Here is a 6,980-nt window from a genome sequence, read left to right on the forward strand (position 1 = left end):
CAGTAACAAACAATATTTTGCCTATCTGCACTGTTTAACTGATAAAGAAAACGGTCGCCAGCCTAACTAGGCAAGAGAATGATTAACATTCTCATTCAAGAAAATAGTTATTAGTAACTCTAATGGATAGACACAACCTATACTTGGCCACACGCGAGTGCAATGAACTCTGACACATACATATGTTTACGTTAAGATTGAAGCTAACAACTGGAGCAGCACAAACTATTTGCAAAATTATAACAGATACCGAAACACACTATTACTTTCAGGGCTTACACAAACTGAATGTTCTTTATAACGTTATTGTTACTATTCACTGCAGAATCATTAATTGGATATAGGTTACATCTCTCTCAGTTAAATACTTTACTATTTAAAAATGAAAGTTAATTGGAATCCACTGAAAGGTTGCTTCTCACTATCATTTGAAGAAAGAAATTATGATTTTTATAATTAATGGTCTTTCCGTTACTTGTTACTCAGCATTAACACAATAGACAAACTGTGGATCCAGTTATACTATTAATATGCACTTCCAATACACAAGAGAGATAAACACTTAGCAAACATGAGTACATAACGTTTCACAACTGCAGCTTTCCACTTTTACTACAGTGAGACACAAAATTAACATATATGTAAGATACTGACTCACCTTCTGCAATTTACAACAGGCAGTAATGTGATCATTTACTAAGCAAAACTTTATAAGCCTCAGTCTTAAGAACTTTTAATTTGAAGTTGGCAACCACACATTAATAAGCAGTTTTACCAGGAAAATTATTTTCAGCAAGCATCATTAACTTTAACTCACTCCCTTGCCACATAAACTTTAACTTTCTCTTTACTATGTTCAAGAGGCATTAATTTAAAAAAATTGTGTTTAATGTTTTTTAGTAGGGACACTCGGATATCACTTTAGCTCAAACTGAGAGGAACCTGAGAGGTGTTATGATGAGGAGAAAAATCAAGGTAGGTACATAAATTCAGATATAAATTACCTTATATTTGAGCACACTAACACATCCATTAAGCTGATCCTTCACTGTACATCATTGTAGTATTCCGATGCAATGATTGCGCAATGTGGTGACAACTGCATGTTGGTAGGTGGAATTGCAGGTAGAATTGCTGGACTCTGTCATTTCTTGGTGGCGATGATAGATACAAATTCCAGAATAGTTCCAGCTATTTATCCATCTATCCGAGGCATTGGAAAGTAGCAGTAAAAGCCTCTCTCGGCGCCAGCACAATATGCATACTTGACTCGTAGTTCGTCCCCGACTGACTATCAGTTCCACCTTTTCTACATAGGCCAACCACAATTTGCGCGCGCTAACAGTTCCGTTCCCGAGGGGAACCACTACACCTTTTACATACAAACTAAGAACCCTAAGTGAGGATCAGCAGTTTACATAACAGCAACCAAATACATTAAATAAAACAGAACATTTGCACACATTGACATTTCTACCAAAAATTATTCACACAAAATTACAATCATATACAGTAAGTTTTGTTCCCTCCAAATGGGACAAAGCATTTAAACGACAGATATACTACATTGCATAGAATCAAACCAGGACATCAAAGTTTAAACAAAGAAAGGAGTATACAATTTTATGTTATCGATTCAAACACATTTACAGAAGATCAATAATGTAACATTAAATAAAACAAAAGCAAAATAAATCAGTAGCGTATTAGAGCTATGGTGTTACAAAGTGTCTCACAAGGTTCTTTTTGGACCGATTCTTGAGTAGTGTTCACCAAGCTGGGATCCTTACCAGGTAGAACTGATAGAGGAGGGCCAACGAAGACCGGACCGTTTCGTCACGGGATCGTTTAGTTGGCTGGAGAGCGGTACAAAGGTGCTCAAGAGACTTCAGTGACAGACGCTACAAGAGAAGCATTGTGCGAAACGGAGTGATATACTACTGAAATTTCGAGAGAGCACTTTCCGGAGAGTGTCGAATAATATATTACTGCCGCGTGGTCTTAGGCGCCTTGTAAGGGTCCGCGCGGATCCCCCCGTCGGAGATTCGAGTCCTCCCTCTGGCATGGGTGTGTGTGTTGGCCTTAGCGTAAGTTAGTTTAAGTTAGATTACGTAGTGTGTAAGCTTAGGGACCGAAGACCTCAGCAGTTTTTTGTCCCATAAGATTTTACCACAAATTTCCAAAGAATATTTCTTCCTCCCACATATATCTCGCGAAATAACCAAGACAAGAAAATCCGAGAAATTAGAGCTAATACAGACATTCATTCTTCACATGCGCTATTATCGAGTGGAATAGAGAAAGGGGAATCAGTTATTGGTTCCGGAAGTGCCTCCTGCAACGCACCATTAAGAAACTGGAAATTTGTGGCAAGGTCTTTTGGGACCAAACTGCTGAGGTCATCGGTCCCTAAGATTACACAGTACTTAATCTAAAACTAACTTACGCTAAGGACAACACACACCCATGCTCGAGGGAGGACTCGAACCTCCGATGAGGTGGCCGCGGCACCATTAGATTGCTTGGCGAGTATTATATAGGTAAATAAAACACATTTCGGATAATTCTGTCCCATTCCCCCCCCCCCCCCCCCCCCCCGCAATGTATACCACATGTTCCTCTCCTCGATGATTGCATCTTTCCTCAAACTCATAGAGTCTCGTATTATCCAGCTTTTTCCATAGTTCATGCTTCACCTTCACACAACGCTGTGCTCGTAAAGTATATTCTTAGAAATTTCTTCCTCATATTAAGCCTGATATTTGACGCTAGCAGACTTCTTTAGGCCAAGAATATCCTCTTCTTCCGTGGCTGCTTCCTTTCCCACTTGTTATTATTTTTATTTTTATTTTTTTAAGTGATAGAATTCCATCGCTTTACCTGTCTCGTGGCCATCAGTTATGATGCTAATGTTATCAGTACTCACATTTCTCTTACTTAGCGTAAGTTTCGCCTTTCCTCAGTGCACCCTCCGACCATGTTCCGTATTCATTAGGCTGTTCATTCCATGTAAACGGTCCTATAGTTCCGTCTTCTTACAATACGTGAAATGGACTGTAAACTTGCTAATAACAGATTGATAGTAGTAATTTTTTCGTGCACAGAAGTATTACTAATAGCAGTCGTACATACAAGTAGTTTTATTCACTTCTTCGTTAGTGTTACAAGGATGCTTGACATGCACTATTATAGTTAAAAATTAAAAATTTAATTCGTATTTAGGAACTCTAAGATATGTATTCAGCGTCAAAGGTTGTTCTACTATGAGAATTAGTTGTTTTATTTGTGATGCTGACAACAGCAAAACATTTCCTGAATATATGCATAAAATAGACTGTCTGGATTCCAAATTTTATGTTGTTTTTAGGTAACCTGTCGCTCATCAAAGTGAGTTCGGTGCCGAGCGTGGTTGGAAGCTTATTTGCACTGGTGTGGAGAGCGAATTTCGATATGATACTGAAATAATAACCATATATTTCAGTGCGCTAGAATTGCAAAAGTGGTGTGTCGCGTTTAGAGAACAATTCTTAGTTCAGGCTGTGTAAATTTTCATAACTTCCATGGTTTTATTCGTTTTATTCATGTGATACTGTTGTCTGAAGTAATACAGAATATGCGTGGAATTCTAACACGTCTTCGCTCGTTTTTTGTGTGTTTGGTACAAGCTTGATTTTCGCGAGTACTTTTCTACCTCTCAACAATAGAAGTTAGAGTTTAAGTGGGTAGGGAGACTAATCAGTTTTAACGTGGGCAACCGAAACCCTAAAGTAACGCGATCTTGAAAAATGGCACGTTCATAAATACCCCCTGTGGCTAATTTTAGAGCACAAATTAAAACATTAATTATATCATTAAAAAGGATCAAGGATAAACTTTAATGACAGTGGAGAGACAAATCCTAGTGTTCACTACACAATTTATTTTAAATAAAAGTCCAGAAATTTACAAGCACAGATAGGAAACAACATATGTCTTGTCTATTCAAACACTTGCGAAATAAATGGACATAACTAATAGTCGGAAACTTCTGCGCAAAGTGGATAACGCGATCTGAGAAATGCTACACGGTATAACTGACTTCATCTGTCGTACAAAAAACCGGAATCGACTGATTGGCGTGTATCTTCAGTGGAGTAACTTTGATACGTTATCCCAACAATTTAATCTCTACCTGCCTTAAGAAGACGGTGCCCTTGGATATATCACCATAGCAAAAGCGCGCTGGTTTAAAGGGATGAGCCGGCCGCGGTGGTCTCGCGGTTCTAGGCGCGCAGTCCGGAACCGTGCGACTGCTACGGTCGCAGGTTCGAATCCTCCCTCGGGCATGGATGTGTGTGATGTCCTTAGGTTAGTTAGGTTTAAGTAGTTCTAAGTTCTAGGCAACTGATGACCACAGCAGTTGAGTCCCATATTGCACGGAGCCATTTGAACCAATTTTTAAAGGGATGATCACACTAGAAGTAAGTGCCGCTGGCGACAAAGCTGGAGACCCGCAAATGTGATGAGAGCCGAAACCTTACACCTTCAACAGATAACTGCTATCGTTGTTGGTAAGGCATAGATGAATCTTGTCACTTCACTGCCGGCAACAAGCGTAAGACGTGAACTCCGAGCACAAGGAGGAATTCAGCAACATCTTATACGCAAGTGAATTAAGCAAAGCGCTCCCAAAAACTGTATGCCAGACGCAAGACGAGGACTCCCAACACGAAGTGGAGTACAGCATTGTCTTTAAATTTAAACGTAAAATAAATAAATAAATAAAAAGAACCATAAAATCTTTTATGTGCTTGGGAGCATAGGCAAGAAAATGTTCCTGTTCTGAGATACTCTCTCCAGCTTCTTTCAGGGTTCAAATACGAATCCTATAGCTAATACTGCCGGTTCACCAGCTCGCTTTTCTACACCTTCCGCGTACGTACGAGCGAGCGAACCATAGCTTAGAAACCACAGTGCATACTCCCTCTCTCCTCATACTAAACGTGTCCGGTCAGTGACACTCAAATTTTCGTCTAATTTTTCAGAAGACATCCCTCCTACCAACGCTTTAAGCAAATGTGCTAGTTCGAGTCAATATTTCGCTGGAACGAGTCTTGTGTACGTGTCAAAACAGCCAACCTGTCCCCTGGCCGCTTCCATTTCACCACAATCTGAAAGAATTTTCGTCCACGAGTACACGGCGCCGTCCAGTCTGCAACGATCGTTGTGGAACAGCTCTCGCCATTCACAAAACACCTGCACCCACAGGTCATTAGAACTTCTATGCTCTGTGCCTGTGCCCCTCGTAAAACTCGGCGTATCGGCCCTCAGCCGTGTCGGTGACCGCATGCATACCGTGTTCCATGTTTCGGCGACCGCACAAGGTGACTGCGCCTCCAAGAACCAGCTACTGCCACTCTGAGACACCCCGCCGGGCCCCTTGTCTGCCCGCGGTCCCTGAGTGCGGCTTCGGGCCCACGGCTCCACTAATCCTACGCAGCCATTCTGCATAAAAGTTCATCACCTAAAACATAAATGAACTACAAGTATTAGTAAATATATGTACTTGAATTCTGCAGGGCTGTCCATAAATCCGTAAGAGTACGAGGTGGTGGTCATCTCTTCTGAACAGCACATTGCAGGACATCGCAGATATGCTCAATAATGTTCATGTCTGTGGAGTTTGGTGGCTGCGGAAGTGTTTAAACTCAGTAGAGTATTCCTGGAGCTACAATGTAACAATTCTGGACATGTGGAGAGTCGCATTCTGCTGGAATTGCTCAAGTCCGTCGGAATACACAATAGAAATGAATGGATGCAGTTGATCAGACAGGATGCTTACATACATGTTACCTGTCAGAGGAGTATCTGCACATATTATGAGTCCCGTATCACTCCAACGGAACACGCCCCACACCGTTACAGAGGCTCCATCAGCTTGAACAGTCCCCTGATGATATGCAGGGTCCATGGATTCACGAGGTTGTCTCCATACCCGTACACGTCCATCCGCTCCATACAATTTGAAACGAGACTCGTCCGACCAGGCAATATGTCCAACGTAGTTGTTGCCGGGCCCAGGCGAGGCGTAAATCTTCGTGTCTTGCAGTCGTCAAGGGTTCCAGACTGTAGCGCCTAGAACCGCATGACCACACCGGCCGGCTAAAAACTGCACCAGGCACTAGTCTCATATAGGCGTTGCCGACCGGGGCGCCGTATTCTGCCTCTTTACATATCTCCGTGTTTGAATACGCATGCCTATACCAGTTTCTTTGGCGCTTCAGTGTATTGCGAACTTTATGTTCAATCTTCAGAATCATTAAACTGTTTTACAAAGATGTATACGTATTCACATTCTTTAATCTCGTTAAGAATACAGGAAAGTTCCACAAGAGATTTTACAATTATTCGACTTTGAGCGTTCACATTGTATTTCATTTTCAAAACCTTTTAAGGCAAATCTAATTCAGACTCGCATTGCAGCTCGCTAGAGCGGAAGTGTACTGTGTATTATGATGGCGTGTAACATTCTTGCATTGCAGGAGGCCAGATGTATTTAAATAATGGCAAAAGCAGCATGGCTTCTTTCAACATCTTCCAGAATGGTGCAATTGCTTACCAATAGCCTGATTATCGGTTATTGCACGGGTAAGCCAAAGTGATTATTAGCTCCAACACTGAACTTTGTTTAGGGCACTTAGGGAACAGGGATTGTCTGTTCAGATTATATGCAATGAAACCATAACTGGTTTAATATATTTCTGATGTTAATTTGGTCAATGGTGGTATAAGTGTTTCGCATTGGAAATCTAAATATCGATATAAAGTATAATGTGTAAACAGCAACTACGTTGCGTTCATAAAGATTGCGTGTAACGTACGTATTAATGCAGGTCAGTACTTTAAATGCGGATGCTTGATATGTATAAGAAGTAACGTTTTAATACAGCCACTAGTCAGAATGAGGTTACATCAAGTACACAGTCAAGTTAAGCCCAAAT

This window comes from Schistocerca nitens, chromosome 5 (genome assembly GCF_023898315.1).
Source record: "Schistocerca nitens isolate TAMUIC-IGC-003100 chromosome 5, iqSchNite1.1, whole genome shotgun sequence".
NCBI lineage: Eukaryota > Metazoa > Arthropoda > Insecta > Orthoptera > Acrididae > Schistocerca > Schistocerca nitens.